The sequence below is a fragment of the Paroedura picta genome, chromosome 8 (genome assembly GCF_049243985.1).
Source record: "Paroedura picta isolate Pp20150507F chromosome 8, Ppicta_v3.0, whole genome shotgun sequence".
In the NCBI taxonomy this organism is placed as follows: domain Eukaryota; kingdom Metazoa; phylum Chordata; class Lepidosauria; order Squamata; family Gekkonidae; genus Paroedura; species Paroedura picta.
In genome coordinates this window covers 17,737,548-17,760,431 of record NC_135376.1, presented here as the reverse complement: position 1 = coordinate 17,760,431, position 22,884 = coordinate 17,737,548, and positions in this window count along the sequence as shown.

Below are 22,884 nucleotides of genomic sequence, written 5' to 3'. Positions count from 1 at the left end.
TAGTGGAATTTAACTTCAGCTGACTCCATTTGATGTAGTCCACCACAGCCTCTGGACATCTGGCCAGAGAGTCTGGGAATGTGGATGGATGGCTGTCCATCAGCAGATACAACTGGTTGTCACCAGGGAAACCCAGAAGTAATGTCACTATTCTTTGGGAATCAGTGGAAACTCTATGGAAACCATAGTGGAAACCGTAACATTTTCAATGATCCCTACAAAAACTGATGTAATTTCCAGTTTTTCTGAGAAGTTATGTCACATTATTACTGCCAATGATTTAAAAAAAAATCTTTCTCCTGCTGGCTGTGATTAACAGATAACTGTCCTGCCCTCGATGCAGAATACAGCCGCTCAACCGTAGGGGAGTGCTGCTTCAGTATCCAATCACCTTTGAGAAAAAGGGTTGAATGTTAGAGGGGAAATACAGTTCTAGAGGAGTTCAGTTCTATCTCAGGGAGAGAACAGTGAGATCTCTGGTTTGGCTCCCCACTAGTGTGCTGAATGGAACATAGCAACCTTATCCACCTAGACAAAAGACCAAATCTGGGTTTATGCTAAGGTTGCCAGTCCTTTAGGAAATGAGACATCATAGGAAACTAATGTCACTTGATGATGCAACACCACTTTCATGTAGAGGTGCCAGACCCTCCCGGTGAAGATGGGGTCCTCCACTGAAAGGCCCCACCTCCCACCACCAATCATACCTGGAAGGAGAGTTGCCAAGTTCATCTTGCCAACAGATGGGGAAGGGGGGACTTACTGGGAGCAGCAAGGCAGTCCATCTGCCATATAGCAATGTGTCTACATCACTGCTCATGTGACTCAGAACTGACATCATCCCATGCATTGGGACAATGCTCTGGTAATAGGGGAAACCTGTATGGGAGAAATCAGATATGTACCCAGAAGGTAAGTTGTAGTGTTGCCCTCTTCTTTGAGCAGTTGTGGCCTAAGAGCAGAGAGGCTAGGCCCTTCCTAGCAATGAACAGCAAATCTCTTGAGAATTCAGTACTGCAGCAACACAATCCCCGCCATATGACACATTCCTTAGAGAATGATACATTGGTTGTTTTCAATGGGTATCTGAGATGTTCATGCTTCTTGTTTCTCCTGCACTTACAACATTGTGCATTTTATGCACCTTGTCTTTCAAGGTTAATGGACTGGGTAAAACTAGTTAGACTTCACAATGCATTAGACATATTTCTCCAAGGATGTTTCTTTTTATAAAAAAGAATAATATTCGTAGTCAGCGCAGTACCTCAGAACAAATCTATTCAGACAATGAAGAGCTATGTGCAAGGTACTCTGGCTAATGAAGTGTTCTGAGATAATTAATTTGACAGCCTTTAACTTATTATTCCACACGCATATGCACACAAAACAACCAAGCAATAGTAATAGTTAGAACCTGGCCTGAATTGCCAAACCATAAAAAAGAGTTAAAGCTGTGACTTATTGTATTAACATTGGGCCATGTGCTACCATAGCAAAATGGCAGGTGACTTGCTTGTGGTGTAATTCTATACCACCCTAGCAACATTTTAAGTTTGAAACTATATAGTAACGGCTAGTTCCATTCATAATTAAAAATCAGCAAGGGAATTCTTCTGTGATTCTTCTAGTTAAAATTTTGTCTGTAGCTTTCCAGATTTGTTCTGAATTCATTATGAACTCTAAATTTTTCTGGATTTTTTAATTCTCCATTTTGCCCAAATTGTTATGCATGTTTAGAGCTTTCAGATTATTCAGATAGCCCTCCCCAAGAATAAAAAATAAAGAATAATAAAACGAATAATAAAATAAAGAATAATAAAAAAAATAATAAAGCTCTGCCCATGAGGCTGGGAGTTCAATCCCAGCAGCCGGCTTAAGGTTGACTCAGCCTTCCATCCTTCCGAGGTCGGTAAAATGAGTACCCAGCTTGCTGGGGGGTAAACGGTAATGACTGGGGAAGGCACTGGCAAGGCCACCCCGTATTGAGTCTGCCTTTACCTTTACCTTATTTTATTGACCTATTGAGTATATGTGTAAATCACACCAAGACTGGTTTATTGAGAGGGGAGGTATATAAATCCTGAAACAAACAAACTAATAAATAAATGCTTAGACTGAAGGGGGGGGGCAGAGATCTTATTCCTGGCCTCAACCAAAGATCTTTCAGAAGAGCTTTGTTTTACAGGCCCTGTGGTACTGTGATAGCTCCATCAGGGCCCTCAGCTTTCCTGGTACACTCATTCCACCAGGTTGGGGCCAGAACCGAAAAGGCCCTGGCCTGTATCAAGGCCAGGTATACTTCCCTAAGGCCAGGGACTTTTAAGAGCTTAGCACCGGCAGAGTGAACTGTCCTGTGTGGGGCATATGCAGACAAGCAGTCTCTCAGATAGGCAGGGCCCAAGCCACGGATGGCCTTAAAGGTCAAAACCAAAACAGTAAACTAGATCTGGGCCACAAATGGTAGCCAATGTAGCTGCCTCAGTGCAGGCTGGATCTGGGCCCTCCAAGGTGTCCTAGTAGTTGCATTCTGTACCAGCTGCATCCTAATTTACTCTTACACTTTGCCTATAAGTATGCATTGATCACATCTGGTCCGTGGCATTTCTGTAGAACAGGCTGCAATGAAGGACTCCAGGGGTTTTATGATTCTTGCCACCCCTTGCATTTCCCTTTAAATGAAAGGGCAGTTTTTTTTAAAAAAACAAATAAATAAACAAAAGTAAACTATTTTTACTGAAGGAATAAAAACAAAAGCAGAACTTTGAACCTCGATCCCCAACTGTTCCGCTGCCATATGGCTTCCTGTGCAGACTTTAAAACCCTACTCACTGGGTCTCCAACAGCGCTTTGCAAATCCAGAACATCACAGAACAGGTCACATCAAAGCATATGGAAGAAGCAAAAAAGGCTTTGAACTTTTTTGTTTTATTTACAAGCCTGAGCCAAAGTCTAATTATCCCCAAAGGGGATTCTTTGATTTTTCTACAGTGTCTCCCTCAGAAGAAAACCTTCTTTGCCACCATCTTGCCACCTCAGAAACAAAGAATGGAATCTCAGACAAGAGTGAACTGAGCATGTGTAGCTACAGTGTACTCTTTCCTTCTCCCTTCCAATGCCTTTAAACATTTTTTTTGGATGACGAGCATCACCAGCATTATAAATAATATATAAATAAACCCCACAGGGTTTTTCCTGTCAGTCCCCACATTGCTCATTTTAAAAAACAACCACAAAATTAACAACAACAGCAGCAAGATGAAAGAGCAATCCTAAACCAGTCCACTGAAAATTACTATTTTGTTCAATGGACCTTAGTCCCAGGAACATGTTTTTGGGATTGTTCTGGACTGCAGCAGCAGAGATGAACATTCAACAGTCTATAATGGCAAGAATTTTTAATGAGGCCTGGTTCCCAGGGCATGAGAGTTAGAAAGGAGCAATTAAATGGTCTGTATTTGATCATTGAGACAATAACAAGAATGAACTGGAGGGTTATTATGTCCTGCAGCATTGCCAGCCTCCCTCAGATGGCTGGAGATCCCCTGAGATCACACCTGAACTCCAGGTTATAGAGATTACATCTCCTGGAGAAAATAGCCAGTTTGGAAGGTGGATTCTTTGGCATTATACCCCATTCAAGGCCCTCCTCATACTCACCCCCTTGGTCTCTGCCCCCAAATTCTCCAGGGGTTTTCCAAACTGGAACTGGCAACTCTATACACTGAAATAGAACTCATGTTTGGGAAATGCTAATGTGATAGGTGAGCCTCTTGTGGCGCAGAGTGGTAAGGCAGCCGTCTGAAAGCTTTGCCCATGAGGCTGGGAGTTCAATCCCAGCAGCCGGCTCAAGGTTGACTCAGCCTTCCATCCTTCCGAGGTCGGTAAAATGAGTACCCAGCTTGCTGGGGGGTAAACGGTAATGACTGGGGAAGGCACTGGCAAACCACCCCATATTGAGTCTGCCATGAAAACGCTAGAGGGCGTCACCCCAAGGGTCAGACATGACCTGGTGCTTGCAGAGGGGATATCTTTACCTTTACCTTTAATGTGATAGGCTGAGCTTGTGGCTAAAAGAGCCCTGAGATGCCTGATTTGATGGTCAGACATCGGATGAGGTGAAGCTTCTCTGAGACCAGTATTCTGTTTTATTCTACTCTTCTGCAACTATACTAGGTATGGTCCGACTTGTTCTGCCAAGGAAGAAAACCTGTTTATTTGGTTTGAAATAACACATGAGGTATTTTAAGGATTCTGGCTCTCAATAATCACTGCCTGGGAGTGTGAGCAAAAGACAACCTCTCATGCCCCCAACTTTCCAGCTCATTGTGACTGGCAGCACTGCCTGAGAGGCAGAACTTGAGGGGGGGGGAGTTCCGTCCACCCTCCTACATCTGAATGCCTGCCACTGTGTGTCCCTCAAGTCCTTGTTTGCTTCAAAGAGGCCAGTCACAAGGGTGTTCATAAACCATGACAGCTTGCAATCGGGGCACCCAGTGTGCCCCATAGTGCAAGGCCCCATGTTGAAGACTGTGGTTGATATAATATGAAATGCAGAGGTCTCCTGTCTTATTTATATATATTTACACAATTATACACCACTTTTCTGCTCAATGGGGGCTAACAGTTCCAAAAAATAGTAACTATGTGGGCCACAGCCACCCACAAATTGGCTCCACAAGATCCACTGGTGGGAGCCCAGGTTACCAATGCAAGTTTTCGAAATTCCCAGATATTTGGAGTAGATCCTGAGAAGGGAATAATCTGGGGGGAGAAGTAAGCTCAGCAGGAATGGGACACTATTGAGTCTATGCTCCAAAGCCACATTATCTCTAGGAGAACTGATCTCTGTAGGACTGGAGATCAGCCATGATTCCAGGAGAAGACTAGGCACCCTAGCCAGATGGGGGATTACAGATATAGTGAGAAGCTAATCCAGACATCAGGAAACCAAAATAGAAGGAATATCCTAAAGGAAGGGCACAGAGTTTGCCCCCCAGTTAGGCAAACAGCATATTCAGAAGGACATTCAAAGGCAAGAAAAAATGATGCAAGATTCATTCATTCATTCATTCATTCATTCATTCATTCATTCATTCATTCATTCATTCATTTATAGACTGCTTCTTACAGTGATTTCTCAGGGCAGTGTACATGGAACATTAGAATTGGTATCTTTAAAACATGTGTAATAATATGAACAGAAGGTGCAATAGCATGAGCAGGCAAATAACAATCAAAACTCGGGACTTAGTGCACAGAGTAATACATCAGGTGATGGGGGAGAGAGAAGCTGGGCAGCAGCTTTCGGTTTGGGTGTGTGGAATGTCAGAGTTGCTTGACAGAGGCCAGGTTTGATGGAAGTCCCTGGGACCCCTCTCAACCAAAAGCCTGGTGGAAGAGCTCTGTTTTGCAGCCTCTGTGGAACTGTTTGAGTTTTGATAGGGCCTTAATATAGTTGGGGAGCTCGTTCCACCAGGTTGGGGCCACAGAGGAGAAGGTCTTTGCTCTGGCTGAGACCAGGAGAATTATGTAAAAACTTCTCTTCCCACAGACAATTTTGCTACTTATTTGAATCAGGGGCCCTACTGGTTTTCTTTACTAGAAGAAAACATTTCATGGATATATTCATGTATTTCCTAGATCTTATCTAATTTGGACCCAGAAGAATTGGGTCTTTTCTGACAATGATCACAGAGATTTGATATTGTTCTCCTATGCTGCATGCTTTGGATTTTGTTGTACTCCATTCTCGTTTGTTGAAGACACAAGATGCTGAGAGCAGCCAGAAATATTATCTTTCCCAAGATGATGGAGCTGCAGAAAACTGTGTCATCCCTAAGAGAGGGGGAAACAGTTTAAAAACAGCTGTGCTATTTTTAAATACATTTCTGCCTAAATTTTCTCTGCTTGTTTGCTGTAAACATATTTGTGGCCCATTGTGGATTGAAACGGGGGATGCCATTTGGAAAAACAGTGAGAATTTAAGCTGTACATTTTCCAGTGTGGTGCAATACCATTTTTGTGATTTTTTGGGGTTTGTTTTTGCTTGTCAGTAGATGGCACAATGACTATATAAAAGCTGGGACTTCTATTGATTAAGCTTCCTCTGAACTGTGCACCTTCAAAAACTGGAATTATAAGTACTAAATTATTTTGCAAAGGCATATCAGTAATCCAAAAAAAAATGCACACATACAAAAAAAAAATCTGGATAGAGCTGTCAAAGATCCTTTTAATGAGTACTGAGATGGGAGGACCGAAAAATGTATATCCTGTGTTAAAGCAGAAAATTCTTATTTGTGTCTAATTGCATAGACTGGCACCATTCCTGTGACCTCTAATGTTGAACTGGTTTCAGAACAGAGGCAATAATAAATCTGGACTGAACAGAATAATAAATGTAAGCTGTATACTGCCTGTTATGTTTATTCACTGATGCAAGGGGGCTATTTGAAGTCAGGGAAATTACTGAAGGAGAAGGAATAGCATTCTTTTCTCTACATGGAAGTGAATGGGAGAGCTGCTTCTCTTCCCCAAATGTAAAAGCTTGAAGATTCATTATTGCCCTGGAGGGGTAGTCTACAATCTATGGCTGTAGAGCAAACTGTGTCTTGGTACAAACACGGCTTTTCAAAAAAAGAAAATTAGATCTTTCAATTAAGGCAGATTAGATGGGTAGGCAGGAAGCTGAACTAGCCACTATGGAAGGCAAACAAAGATTTTTATGGAACTAAATGACTTCTTGGAGATATTTAAAGAAAGGGAACTGATAGAGGCAGCTGGTTTCCAGCAATCCGAGTACAAACCATGCTCCAATTTATGTCTGTGTACTAGTGCAGGGTGCAAGAGCATCTCTATTACTTAGTGGATTATCGGTCAACATGTCAATAATCGGTTCTCTTAGGTTGCATGTTTTCAGTTATGCAAATTTCTGTCTTTTCATATTGATCTGTGTCTGTGAATTTGCACATTTAGCTCATTAATTCTGAGAGGCTGCTGATGCCTAGTCCAAGGGCTCAGCAAGTTTAACCACACGCCACCTGTGCTTTGGTTCTGATCTGAATCTCTGACAGGTTCTACCAGAAAATAATACATCTCCAGATATCTGGAGGATTAAAAAGGGAGGGTGTGGCTAGTGAAACAGGACACCATGGTTCACCCAGAGAGACTTGGGCTCGGAGAAGGGGTCAGTCGCAACATCACTTCCAGATACTCATACAGATCAGGGATGCTCTCCAAGCTCTATTCCCATGAATGCTTCCAAGGGTTGCCCACACAGGGCTGGCAACCTTGATAGCTGTTTCCTCTGGGCTAGAATCATAGAATCATAGAATCATAGAGTTGGAAGGGACCTCATGGGTCATCTAGTCCAACCCCCTGCACTATGCAGGACACTCACATCCCTATCGCTCATCTACTATGACCTGCCACACCCTTGAACCTTCACAGAATCAGCCTCTCCGTCAGATGGCTATCTAACCTCTGTTTTAAAATTTCCAAAGATGAAAAATCCACCACCTCCCGAGGAAGCCTGTTCCACTGAGAAACCGTTCTAACTGTCAGGAACTTCTTACGGATGTTTAGATGGAATTTCTTTTGAATTAATTTAATCCAGTTTGTTCTATTCTGTCCCTCTGGGGCAAGAGAGAACAATTCTGCTCCATCCTCTATATGGCAGCCTTTTAAATACTTGAAGATGGTTATCAGATCCCCTCTCAGTCGTCTCCTCTCCAGACTAAACAGACCAAGCTCCCCCAACCTTTCTTCATACGACTTGGTCTCCAAAAACCTCACCATCTTTGTTGCCCTCCTCTGGACATGCTCCAGTTTGTCAACATCCCACTTCAACTGGACACAAGTGAGGCCAAACCAGAGTAGAGTACAGCGGTACCATCACAGCGGCTCATCTGGGCGGTGTGAAGATAGCATGAAGGTTACCAGGGAAGGGGTGAGAGGCTCGCCTCATCCTTCTTTAAGAAGCTAATGATGGCCTCTATTGGGTTCCCTTCCTCCATTTTAACCTCATATTAACATAAGAGAAAATGACTGCTCTAAGGTCACCCCCATATGTTTCATGCCAAGTGAGGATTGAATCCAGGCTTTCTCAATCCGAGTCCAGCACTCCAGCCAGTGTTCCAGACTTGTTCTCAAGTATAAGGAGAGGAGTCAATGAAAGGCAGAGTATAAAATATGAAAAGAAACAATTGTCTTCATTCAACGACAAGAAACAAAAATGATGCTACAAGAATTGTGCCCAAATTCCTCCTTCCTCATACAGTTTTGCTACTGATTTGAATCAGGCGCCGACTGGCTGTCCTTTGCCATAAACCATTTGGACCCAACAGTATGACAAGGCTGCTTGCTCATCAGCTGCCAGTCATTTAATTCAGCATTTCCTAATACCTGCCTTTTAATGTGTCGAACAGTCTTAACTTTTAATTTAAACTTAATTTTTAAATGAATGGTTCTAAATTGTACTCCTGTATGCTTAAATGATGTACACTGCTCTGAGCCAGCCTGCTGGGAGGGTGGTAGAATGAATGAATGAATGAATGAATGAATGAATGAATGAATGAATGAATGAATGAATGAATGAATGAATGAATGAATGAATGGAGGTGAGAAACACAAAAAATGCAGGTAAGAAATCAAAAAGAGGAAGGAAGGCAAAGAAAAAGAGAGATATAACATTTCATAAGAAATGCAAGTTCTTTTTTCTCCCCTGGCCTGTTGCCTTTGGGATTCGGCAACACCACTGTGTTCTTGGTCCCTTGATAATTTCTGAAACTCATTTTGGTTTCTGTTTATCATTGCTTTCGCTATAGCTTGGAACACCATCCAAGAGCGAAAGTCTGTTTTGTAGTTTCAGCTGACTTTTTTGGCTATTGTTGTCAAAATAACTCTGATGCTTTGAAATACGGTGGTAGCGGGCTACACATGCCATGCTGTTTTGTTCCACTTTCAATATACTAGTTATCAGCAGTGATATGTCAGGCTGGCCTAACTCGAAGATAATTATTAAACCCATGTACACAGTGATAACCCATCATGCGCCTGGAGGAAATGGATAGCCACAGCACATCTGAGTACTACCCCCAACATCGTGGTAATCTTTTGCCCTGTGGCATCCATGCAATGCATGAGAGCAAGGGCAAAACATCCTGGGAGAAAGCTCTGAGATGGGAAATAAAAGTCAACTATTCTTTAATAGAGCAAGTTCCTATGAACTATGAACTATGAAGCTGCTACACTTGCTATGTTCTTATATTACAATGAACATCTATCTGTAAGAAAGAGCCAACATGTGTTCATTTTGCAATTGAAACCAGGAACCAATATATGGATAAATGTGGAGGTTATATCGCATGTTCAGCTGTACATGTGTAGACTGTAACACAAGAATGACCCAGTATATGTATTTAAAAAAAAAATCAAGTGCATGGGTTGTTCACGGTATCTTTAAGAGCCACCTTGGTGTAGTGGTTAGGAGCACAGACTTCTAATCTGGTAAACTGGGTTTGGTTCTGCAGTTCCCCACATGCAACCAGCTGGGTGACCTTGGGCTCGCCACAGCACTGATAAAGCTGTTCTGAGCAGGAATATCAGGGCTCTCTGAGCCTCACCCACCTCACATGGTGTCTGTTGTGGGGAGAGGAAAGGGAAGGCGACTGTAAGCCACTCTGAGACTCCTTCAGGTAGAGAAAAGTGGCATATAAGAACCAACTGTTCTTCTTCTTCTATTGTCAGAGCATTATCCATCTAATCCAAGCATGTGAATGGAAAGAAAGGCTCCTTCTCACCCCAGCCATCCCAGACTGACAGTAGGGTGGGTGCACAAGCCGTAATATCTGAGACAGAAATCCTTTAATTCAATGGTGTCCAACATGGCCCCCATAGGCTTCCTGGAACCAATTTTCTTCTTCCCTTAAGCATATATTCCTCAAAGCAAATATCTCATCCTGACTTTCATCAACTTCAATGGAGCAGGAGATATTTCTGAAGAAATTAGGAGGCCCCATTTTTGCGACTACAAGAAGAATTCATTTGAAGACCACTGCCTTCAATGTAGGACGATGCTGTGTTGGAATTCGGTGTGAGCATTATGTTTACTCAAACTGGAAAAAAATATTGACTAGTTTTTTTTTTTGTATTTTCTAAACTGAATACAGATTATCTGTTCTGTTTCAGCTACCAGCTGGCATGGTGCAGTGGTTAAGAGCAGCTCCTCCACATGCAGCCACCTAGTCACAGTTTTCTCAGAGCTGTTCTTACAGAGCAGTTCTGTCAGAGCTCTCTCAGCCCCTACCCCACAGTGTCTGTTGTGGATTGCATATGTGTTCACAGTATATGCTATGTGTCTGTTGTGGGGAGTGGAAGGGAAGGCAATTAATTGTAAGCTGATTGAGATTCATTTGGGTAGTGAAAATTAGGGTATAAAACTCAACTTTTCATTGTCTTCTACCAGTATAAATGACTTGATTTTTTTCTGGCTTTTTATCAAACATATTCAGCTATACCAATTAGTTATCTATTCCCCACTCCACCCCACCAACGAGGAGAAGAGAAACAGACCACTGAAATGGTTGCCAGCCATTTAAACCCAGCAGCTTGACAGGACTGCCTGTCAGCTTCCAAACATTAAGTCAACATCTATATACTGGCATTTCCTAATTCCTGCCAGCCATTTAAACTCTGCCAGCCATTTAAATCATTCCAAATTGAGGGAAGTGAAACTGACGGCTGAAATGGCTATCACACCAACCCTGCTGTAAGGATGCAATGATTGGGGTGAAAAGGAGCCTTTCTTTCCACGCTTGCATGCTTGGATCAGATGTCTTTTTAAAATTTTCCTGCCAGTTTCTAACTGGCCAGACTACAAGGAGGTGCAATGCTGAAGACAGGCAAGTGGGAACCCTTTATAACAATTAGTGGTCATGCCATGAAGTTGTACTGGTGAATTGGACTTTTGCAAGTTTAACAATCGAGACTCTTGTTTTTTCTCCAGTTTGCATTTATGGAACTTCTTTTGTTCTGAGAGTTAACAAATCTGACATCTAGGATTAACATTTAGAAGAAGAAGAAGATTTGGTTCTTATATGCCGCTTTACCCTACCCGAAGGAGGCTCAAAGCGGCTTACAGTTGCCTTCCCATTCATCTCCCCACAACAGTCACCCTGTGGGGCGGGTGAGGCTGAGAGAGCCTTGATATCACTGCTCAGTCATAACAGTTTTATCAGTGCCATGGCGAGCCCAAGGTCACCCGGATGGTTGCATGTGGGGGAGCGCAGAATCGAACCTGGCATGCCAGATTAGAAATCCGCACTCCTAACCACTATACCAAACTGGAATTAAGAGGAATTGCCAATGAAAACACATCTTTATGGTTTTTTGCACATTTCCTGAGCAATGGAACAGTGCTAGGAGCTTTGTTAAGTTAACCTATGACATACAAAGCTACCAATTAAAGGCAAAAATCACCAAGCATTTTCTTTTTGCAGCTTTCTAAGAATATTTCTCCCAAATACGTTATGTTCTGCACAGACACTTAAATGATGCTAAGCAAGCAACCGTAATAAATACTCGCCATTTCCAATTTTCACATTTTATTTATAATTTATTCATTTGTATAATTTATTCCTATATTGATAATTTATTCTTAATTTTTCAATTTTATTTATTCAGTATGTATACCACCGACCCAGCAAGCCAACTCAGGTCAGCGTACAACACTGTAATCTATAACAATTAATACATTCAAAATTAATATAATTTTAAAACCACTAAAACAACATTTATGACTCACAACAACATCTATCTGGCTATTATTTCTAAATCATTCCGTATTACAGGTGTCTTTCCAGATCAAGATGTTTTCATGGGAGTTTCATTTATGGAGAGGGCCCCTTTGATATATTTCCCCTGTATTTCCTCTGGGTACTAACACTGTGCAGTCCTTTCCCCCCAATATTTCTCCTCTCTTCCTGAATTAGTGATGAAAAAAGGTTGGAATATGTTGGCAATATCAAAAATGGCCATGGACAATTCTGGGCAGTTTTTGATTCAACCCTAGCAGTGAATCATTACACAAATGGTTCATCACATGACCTTATTATGAGGACACCACAAACAATCGGGACTTTTCCCCTCATGTTGAGCATACAGGTTGCTAACGAGGACCCAAGAGGATCAATAAACATGAATATGCTAATTTAACATTAACATGTTAATTGATATCATTACATTCATAAACTTCTGCCGGTTCATTCACTTGAAATGAAGGTTTTTGTTTGACATGCTCTCGCTCTTTCTTTAAAAAAAGGAAAAAAAGATACCAAACCTTCTTCAATAGCATTCAAGTTTATTACTTTATTACTTCATTCCCGAGAAATGTTCAACAACATGACAGAAGGAGGAAAGGAGTAAGCTATATAATACAATTAGAATATTAAATTCAGCACCTTGAATTACATTAGGGATGCCAACCTCCAAGTAGGACAAGGGGCTCCCACAGAATTACAGCTCATCTCCAGTCTATAGATAATAGTGCCCCTAGAGAAAATGGATGCTTTGAGGGTGGTTTCTATGGCAGGGGTGGGCAAACTGTGGCCCCTCAGATGTCCATGGACTACAATTCCCATGAGCCCCTGCCAGCATTGTAGTCCATGGACATCTGGAGGGCCACAGTTTGCCCACCCCTGCTCTACAGCATTGTACCCCACTGAGGCCCCTGTTCTCCACAGGCTTCATCCCCAAATCTTCAGGAGTTTCCAAACTGTGTTTGCCAACCCTATCCCCCTCTCCATCCCTGCTGGTAAGCCACAGGGACCTGGCAACCCTAAATTATACCCAGTGCAAAACGGAAATGAATGCAGACTCCTAAGGGTTAAGTGTATGTGTGTGTTTAATAGAAAGAAAGGAAAACTATATATCCAATGACATTTCAAAGAGGCCTTCAAATGGAGACCTAACAGTGCCATCCTAACATTCTCAGCCCTTAGACGTCAATGGTTTTAGCAGGGTGAAACTCTGCTTAGGATTGTACTGTAAGAAAGGGATACCAGTAGTCAATTTTCAGAGTTGCAGCTCTAACTAGTTTTTTTTTTTTTAAGAAGAATCTGTAACCACTCTGCAGAGCGGTTTAAATAAAACGCTAACGGGTGGGGGTGGGTGGGTGCTGTCCAGGATGGGGGGGCAACCATTGCCCCTGGCCCCGGACTGACAAGTGGACGGCCCGATTGGTCCCGTGCCCCAGGACTGACCAGTTGGGAGGCGCGAAGCACCTCCCAACCTGCCTACCCCCTCACGTGGGGGCCCACGTGGGGGTCACAGACGCGCCGGCCCGTCTCCTTCCCCGGCCATGACGCCAGGAAGCTAAGCTGGGAGCGAGGCCTTTGGGGCAGGGAAAGAAGCAGGGATGGTACATCAAAGGCTCCAGCCAGGGGGGGAGCTCCCGGCAGGCGGCGGGGAAGATCATCTGAGCCTCTTCCTGGTTCAGTCAGATCTAGCCACATTTGAACTGAACTGTTATGATGCGCTGTATTTGGGGCTTACTTTGAAAAATGTTCTACACCTGCAGCTAGTGCATAACACTGTAGTCAGGGCCACTACCAGGCTCATGTGACCACAATAGTACATCAATTGCACTGGCTACTGATCCAATCCCAAAATTGATTCAAGGTGTTATTTTGGTTCCAACATGGTCTGGGAACAAGGTATTTGATGGAGCTTCTTCTCCCATAAGTTTCTTCCTGGGAATTAAGACACCGGGGAGTGGCCCTCCTGACTGTCTCATCAATCAAAGCTGCTTGCTTGAAATTCACCAGCAAGTTTAGCTGAGAGCTGTGCACAATATTGGACATGTTCTCCTATCCTTTCTGCCTGTGAACTTGTGATCCACTCCTTGGTCAGGACCACTTTTGTGCACATGGTGGAGACCTCTAAGGGCATAGCCAAACCATTGATCTTTTCATACCTTGGGTGAGATTGCTCTTGCGTCAGAAACGGAATCTAGACATGAAAGGAAATTTCACATTGCACTTTCAAGAAGTATAGTGCTACGAGAACAGAGAGAAGCAGTGCTGGCTTAAGAACCTTTATTCAAAAGGCTCAGAGTGGAATGTAACGTTGCAGATAGGGGGAAAGATGGTGGATTTATCCGAGATTACTTTGAAAATATCTGGAGTGGGGATAAATCTGCCATATTAAATAGCTTAAGATGCTTTTGCAGAGCTAGTTTTACACATAGACAATTGGAAGACCTCAAAGGAGTTTGCTAAATCCCCAGTCTACAGATGGGAAAGCTGAGACAAATAGTCAGGGGGGTGGAAAAGACAGGAACTAGAACAATGATCCTTTGTGACGGGAATATTGTTACATTACTGATGTGGCTTCTGAATGATCAGTCCCTGTTTTATGAAATTCATCTACTTGCTGGATTGAATATTCTATTCATCAAGGCGAAGAGAGCAGAAAGCAACAATGGAATTATTTGTAAACTAAAAGAATATAAACAGCTGTCATTCGCCACATCAGGTCATTGGTCCAGATGAACTCACTATAGTCTGCTTGAATGGCAGTAGCCCCCAAAGTCCTTGAAAGGTTTCTCTCTGCTATTGGAGATGTTTCTTAACTGGAAATTCAGGAGAATGAACATGGGATTGGAGAGACCTTCTGCATGCAAAGCACATGCCTTCTAATGAATAATGGTGGTGGTGGAAAATGCCCTCAAGTCACATTGACATATGGTGACTCCCTCCTCCTTCCACGTCTCCCCAAGGCTCAGAGGCTGCAGAAACCTGCTGTGTGAGAGCTGCCCCTGCCGGTGAGTTTCCTTCCCAGGAGCCTCCAGCCTGCAGCCTTTCCAGGTTCTGGGTTGAGAAGCCATCCACAGAGTTCTCCCCCCCCCCCCACACACACATCTAGTTCCCCTTGTATTCCTGAATGCAACGGGCTTGGCCCCTAGTACTTTATAACAGATTGTTGTTGTCGGTGGCTGCAAATGAGAGAGCCAAAGAGTGGTTGAATCTGAGCCCTTGAGTGAGCTGGAAAAGTAGATTAAAATCAGGAGTATTCTTGTTTGTTTTCATTTGTTATTTAACTCATATTTTTAAGCTGCTATGGGTCCTTACTGAGCAGAAAAAAATGATCTAAATATAGTCAAATGCACATCTCATTTTACACAAACCACTGAACCATCTCAATAGATTTTATAACCTTTCTTATTTGAAAGCAGAGATGGGGTAATGTGAAAATAATTCCTTTGCTGGCAACTGCTGACTCATGAACTCTATTCACACAATACAGTGAATGCACATATAATCAGTGTACAACATACACTTGTTTTTTTTTCTTTTTGCACGTGTTTAGCAATTTTCATGTTACAAACAATATATGCATAACCGAATGCCACACTTATCCAGGGAGTATGCCCTGCTTACATTTGTAAAATTAATATATGTCGGCTCTTTCTTGAAAACAGGAGCGTGTAGGTACATGCAGGATGTACTTGCATTCAATATGACTTGTGAACGGGACTACATCTAGAAACATCTGTTCCACATAATATATTACTGGTAAGGCCTTGGAGGACGAGCGCGTCTCACGTCTTAAGTGCCACTCAGTGCTTAACACTCATTCAGGGTGATTGTCCCACCCCTAAGTGCCTCCTCCTCCAACTGGCTTGCCTGCCTGTCCAGTGGCCAACCAATCACCTTCCATCCCCCACCCCTGACCACCTGCTCCTCCTTCCACTTCCCTCAGAGGCTCCAGATTCCTGCCAGTGAGTTCCCCAGGTCCTGGGGGAGGGAGAGGCCATCCACAGAGTTCTTCCACCACCACCCACAATCTATTTCCCATTGTATTCCTGAATACAACAAGCTTGGTCCCTGGTAGTAACATAAAGCTGCAAGGGACCCCCAGGGTCATGCAGGAAATTTATAGCTACTCCCCTCCCTCCCCAATGACCCCCTGACCAAACACCTCCAGAATCCCCAAGCCTATCTGACTTGGAATAAAATTCCTTTTTGACACCAAAATGGCGCTCAACACTATGCTGGAAATATAAGAAAGATCATAAAAGCCAAGCACTTCCTTCCTGCCCTTGCTCTTATGATCTGCCTAAATTCATAGAAACAGCATTGTTGTCAGGTGGCTATCAAGCATCTGCTTCAAATCCTCAACAGAAGGAGAGCCCACCACTCTTGAGGAAGACTGTTCTACTGGGGAACTGCTCCAAATGTCAGGAAGTTCTTCCTAATGTTTAGCCAAAAACTCTTTTGATTTAATTTCAACTGGTTGACTGTGGTCTGACCTTCTGGGGCCAGAGAAAACAAGCTGTCACAGAGTGACACAGGAAATCAGGGCATTTGCATGACCGTTCCTTTGTAGCTTTTCTACAGAATCATTCATGCTTGAGAAAATACTGCAGGGGAAGGTCAAAGACCCTTACCCTAGCATTAATCGAGTGGCACTTGAGAAATTAGTTCCCAGCAACTGTTGTCTGCCCTGACTTGAATAGCCCAGGCGAGGCTGATTTTGTCAAATATCAAAAGCTAAGGAGACTTGGCCCTGGTGGGTACTTGGGTGGAGGACCACCACTACAAAGAGGTCCCTTACTTTGAAAACCATGTGAGGGGTCACTATGAATCAGCTGCAACTTGATAGTACATTATGCACTGATTGAGGGGAAGGAGACACAAACAGGATACATGGTAATGATGCTGATTTGCTGACTGTATGCTGTTTGCATCTCCACGCCACTGTGACTTCTGTACTGTGATCAGGCAGGACCTGGTAATCTGAGATTTAGCCCTTAGATTATAAATTCCTGGGATAGAAGAAGAAGAAGAAGAAGAAGAAGAAGAAGAAGAAGAAGAAGAAGAAGAAGAAGAAGAAGAAGAAGAAGAAGAACTTGGATTCAAAAGCTCACGCCTTGAATAAATCTTTGTTGGTCTTAAAGGTGCTACTGGACACTGATTTTATTGTGGTACTTCAGACCAACATGGCTACTCATTTGAATCTATACTTTGGTCATGTCATGAAAAAGAATAAGAAGTGTTGGTTCTTATATGCTCCTTTTCTCTACCCAAAGGAGTCTCAAAGCGGCTTACAGTCACCTTCCCTTTCCTCTTCCCACAACAGACACCCTGTGAGGTGGGTGAGGCTAAGAGAGCCCTGATATTACTGAAGAAGAAGAGTTTGTTCTTATATGCCACTTTTCTCTACCCGAAGGAGTTTCAAAGCGGCTTACAGTCACCTTCCCTTTCCTCTCCCCACAACAGACACCCTATGAGGTGGGTGAGACTGAGAGCCCTGATATCACTGCTCGGTAAGAACAGCTTTATCAGTGCCGTGGCAAGCCCAAGGTCACCCAGCTGGCTGCATGTGGGGGAGTGCAGAATCAAACCCGGCACGCCAGATTAGAAGTCCACACTCCTATTACACCAAACTGGTTGGTGTTTGTTTATTTTATTTTCCAAAGCAACTTGTGCCTTGGTGCTATTTGAAGAAAAAAGTACAAAATAATAATAATAAAAATTATACTTCAGTAATGAAACGACCCAAGTTGTAAACTAACTACACCATGTTTCAGGCAGTAGCCAAACAACTTCTGAGGCAACATCCATGCAATTTATTGGATTCTTACGGCTTTCTCCAAGGAATCCTGAGAAATGTGCTCTTGGCATGGCCCCACTAAGGGCAGGATTTTATGCAGCCTTGCAAAACAGCAGTTTTCCGGGGGAGAAGCTAATTAAACCCATTTAAAACCAGTTTAAATCTGTAGCATAAAAGAAGTCGACATTTTAATACAAACAGCTGGTGTAGCTTTTAATGAAACACGCCATACATAACACAGAGGGCCCGGCATATACAACATTGCATATTCTAGTATTTCTTATTTTTCTAAAAAAAAATCCACAGTGTGAGATTATATTTCTATATGCTATTTCATCATTGTAGGAAAGTGCTTACTGAATCAGAATACATTGTAGAAAGAGAGGGAAAAATAACCAGAGAGTCCGGTTTGTTTCCAGCAGGGACCAAACGTGCTTGTTTTAGCTTGCTAAGTATGTTTTAAAACAGCTTCTTGGGAATGGAAAATGCCACAATGTTAATCCATTCTCATGGCAAGAAGGAAAAATGGCACATCAATTATTTGTCCTGACAAACTAACGAGAATGGGGAAAGGTACAATCTCATTACCACCTTAATCTTCTGGCAGTCGCTGGATGCGATACAAGCGATTCTATCAAACTGGAAACAAAGGGATTATTTTGGGGGCCAATTATGCAAGCCCGAATACTCTCGACATATGAAGTGGGTTGATCTGAAAGCCCATGGCACTGGCAAAGTTGAAAGCAGACAGAATTCGGTTGGCAGCATGTAATTTGTTTCCGTAATAAGATTATTTTTCATGCAAGTGTGCGTCCCCTTCCATTGTTTCCAATCGGCGCGCTGTTGCAGCTGCCAGACCGCATTTGACTTGTGACTAAAGAGACCTTATGTGGACAAATGGCTAACCTTTGGCGGGCATTCCACAGGCTTACTTTCGTAATTAGGTCCCCACCCGCCTATCACCAAGGTTGCAATGCTCTCTTTTCTCTAAGCAAACAATCAAGAGTTAGGATACAGACAGTAACTCTCTTAGTGAGTTGGGACACTAACCACGTCTGTTCGTTCACAGGCAATCCCGGTTGCCTTTAGCAAGGCAGGTCAGACCGGCCACAGGGGAGGCTGAAGTCACTATGCATGTCTGTAATTGCAAACGGCAGGAAGGTGTGTGTGTGTCGGGGGGGGGGGGGAGGAGCTGCTTTTGTGTGCAGACAGTGACAGAGAAAGAAGTTTGAGGTTTTACGGCTTGTTTAGAAGGAGCTATAGTAGAGATGGTGTGGCTGTAGAAATTGGTGCTGTTTTAGGAACTCGACTCCCTGGTCACCATGGCTCAACTTGTATATTTGCAAGGGAACTAACTGCATTTCTGTGCAGAATCTCATTTCAACTGGAAGGACTCTTCATCGGATTGCACTGTAAGTCTGTCAAAGAATACATAACACAGCCCCCCCCCCCCTCTGATCCTCAGGTGTCAAGGTTTTAATAGATGTAATTCTCAATGTGGCCCCATCTGTGGATATTTAAATCTGGTGACTGGAACCATGGATAGAGCAGACAAATCTGGGGGAAAGTCCCATGTTAGAAAAATCTGATTTTTTTTTTTTAAGCACTGGAGCCACTGAGGTAGAGTTATTAAGAGCGGTGGCCTCTAACCTGGAGAGCCAGGTTCGATTCCCCACTCCTCCATATGCAGCCAGCTAGCTGACCTTGCACTAGTCACAGTCCTATCATAATTGTTCTCATCAAGCAATTCTGTTAGCTCTCCCAGCCCCCCCCCCCCACCTCACAGGATGTCTGTTGTGGGGAGTGGAAGGGAAGGTGATTGTAAGCTGCTTTGAGATTCTTTCAGCTAGTAAGAACCTAGCTCTTCTCAAAATGAACACTCTCTGCAGGAGGAGGGAGAAGGACCCTTTTCAAAACTGTTCTGGGCTTTGAAGGAGACTTCATCAAGGTGGCCAGACCTAGCAGCAACCGTCAGACAACTTGATACTGTGACTTGGCTGACTTACCCACAACTAGCTGCCTTATAGAGTTCAACAACTTCCTTCACATAAAGATGAGGGTATGAAGGCTGCCAGGAGAAGGAAAAGAGGAAACCGTGCATGGAAAAGAAACTGAAGTGTCCCCACAAGTCCTTGCAGGTTCCCTACCATGCAACTAGGGCATGTGGCTATCACCTAGCAACTGGCCCATTGTTTTCTTATGGTAGAGGCTGCCAGGAGGAGGGAGAAGCAAAAGAGAGGGAGAACAATAAAGATGGACTGGTAAATGGGTGAGAAGGAGAAGAGGAAACAGAAAAAAGCCGGACTGGGGGCTGCCAGGGAAGAGAAAGAAGAAATAGTAGCAAGAGAGAAAATGAAATGCCCCCCTGCGAATCATTGAGGGAAAGACTTGAGCTCTAACTCCAAAATGGTGACACTTTTGTAAAGGTGGCTGGTGATTCGGTAAGAGTAATGGACTTTTCTCAGATGACTCGGGCATCGTGGTTAAGAGTGGTGGCCTCTAATCTGGAGACATGAGTTTGATTCCCCACTCCTCTACATGCACTCAGCTCTCAGCCCTTTTCCCCACAAAGGCAAGATGTTCTGTTAATAATACTGTTTGGGTTGTCATGTTAAGTTCTGATTATGTTATGCTACCTTATGTTATGACTGTTATTTATTGCATTGTTATAATATTCCATGTAAGCATTCCACAACATTTAATGTAAACCGCCCAGAGCCATAGGGAAGGGCAATATATAAATCTAAATAAATCTAAATAAATAAGATCTCAGCTACCTGCTGTCAGCAACTGACCATTTATTTTTCCATTATTCTTTTAATGTAAACATTTACATTTTTATTGTGGCCAAATGTTTCCCGTGCAATTCAACCTCCAAGTGAATACAAACACATCCAAATTTCCCTAAATTTCCCCTGGTTTCGCCCTATTTACCTCTGGAACCTGCTAACCATTTTCATTATGCTGTATGTTGGTTTATTCTCACCCTCTACTTGTCAGTTTGAACTGATTATTTCCATTCCATGACCTTGTACCGGAGGAAATGTGATGACTGCACATACCTTGACTCAAACTTTGTCGGTCTTGAAGGGCCCCATGATCTCTAAAGTTGTTCAGACCAGCATGGCTACCCACTTGAATCCACCTTTAGTCCTTTAACAGGGCTATTTTTAAGCAGCTTAGCTCCACTTCCTCTGCAAGCTCTGGGTCAACTCTTGAGGCGACTGCCAGGCAGTGGAGGTTCCAGCCAGTTTCTCCTTGGGCCAGCACACTTATGTGCCAATATGACAAGGGGGAAGGGAAGTAGCACTAGCAGTGAGTGGCAAGGGAAGAAGGCATGCAGACATCATCCCCATGTGCCTATGTCTTCCTTGCAGATGCTTCTACCCTGGGGGCCCTGTTTTGCATCCCTCTGTAGAACTTGCCAACGACAGGTTTAATGCATTCCGTGAGTTAACTACTGTCTAGTGGGCACATCAGATCAGGGACAAAATCCAATTCAAGGCCAGAACATGCAGAGTTCCATCAGTCTGTAGAAATTTTGCTAATCAAAAAGGCATAATCTGTCTGCTTTAAAAGAAAAAGACATGTCAAACTTGTATTTTCCCCTTGAAAACAGGAATTGAAGTGTAGGATAGGGTTGCAAATTCTGGTTGAGTAAAATCCTGGAGACTTCAAGACAAAGCTTGAGATGGGCAGAGTTTGGCAAGAGGAGGGAGCCCAGTGGATATAGGATGCCATATTTCCACCCTCTGAAGCTGCCATTTTCTCCCAAGGAACCGATCCCTGTTGTCTGGAAAAGACCTGTAGTTCTGGGAGAACTCCAGGCTCCAACTGGAGGCTGGCAACCCTAAAGCCTGATGATGATTAGCTAAATTGACTCAGAGCAGCAGCATTAACCCCCTTCTTTTCATGCACCCATTATCCAAATCACGTACAATTTACCCTTTTAGAGAGGGATGGAGACCAGTGAGCTCTCTCATACCTCTTTGGCCTAGCGAATGACAGCATCTGTGTTGATAAGCAGCCATAGCCACCCAGCCAGTACTTTTCTAAGCTGTCATCCTGTTCAGGGGATGTGCCCTGGAGCTGTCAGAACCTGGTCTCATCCCTTCTTTCCTTCAGATACGAGTAAACCTGCCAGAGCAGCTCTGGCGAGCTCAAAGCAGCATGATGCTTTGCAGCTTATAAATAATGTTCAAAGAGGAAGTAGTGTTGGTTCTTATATGCCACTTTTCTTTACCCAAAGGAGGCTCAAAGCGGCTTACAGTCACCTTCCCTTTCCTCTCCCCACAACAGACACCCTGTGAGGTGGGTGAGGCTGAGAAAGCCCTGATATTCCTGCTTGGTCAGAGCACAAGGTCACCTAAGTGGCTGCATGTGGGGGGGTGCAGATTCAAACCCAGCTTGCCAAATTAGAAGTCCATACTCCTAACCACTACAACCAAGCTTCCATATGTCTCAAGCATTCTTTTCCCCAAAATGAACTGACCCTGTAATGGCCGCCTCTGGAAATTCCTATTGCTCTGGGCAGGGTCAGGTGAAGGGTGAAATCTTATCTTGAACAGGGACAAAGCCATGGAAGGACAGTATAAAAATCAAAATAAATAATAAATAAAAGGGCTGTGGTGTGCTACCCTAGCAGATTGATTGAATGTCCGGAAAGAAAGTAAGTGGATGGATATACACTCTAATAACCCCTCCATCCATTTTGTGAAGGCGTTGACAGAGTTTCTGGCTCCAGACGCTACCATGGAAACTGCTATGCAAGTTAGTAATTATAGTTCCTAGGTTCTAGATGTGCTATGTGTGTGTGGCAGGCCCCTCATGATGAAAAGTGAGGTGAGGCTGAGGTTGAGAAGGGCCAATTTTGTCGGCAAAGTATACATAGAAACTGAGCACGCGCTGATTAAGAACAAGAGAGGTTTATTAAACAAGAGAACAAGTGGGATCGGAAAGAGAAGAGACGGAAGCCCGGCTGTCTGTCTGCTCTAGCTGGAAAGAGGCAGAGAACTAACAGTTCTCAACAGAACAGGGAAGAATCTGACTGAATCAATCAGTGGTTATAAGGAGATGTCTCTAACCTTGCTAATTCTAGCTAAGGGTCCCCCTTTACTTCTCCTGAAGGATTTTACAGACACTTCCTTGCATATGCATAGCAGATCTTGCATATTCCCAAACATTCTTGGGAGGATGGTATCTGTGCAATCCTAAACAAAGCTACCACCTCCTAATCCTATTGATTCCAATGGATTTAGGGGAGTGTAACTC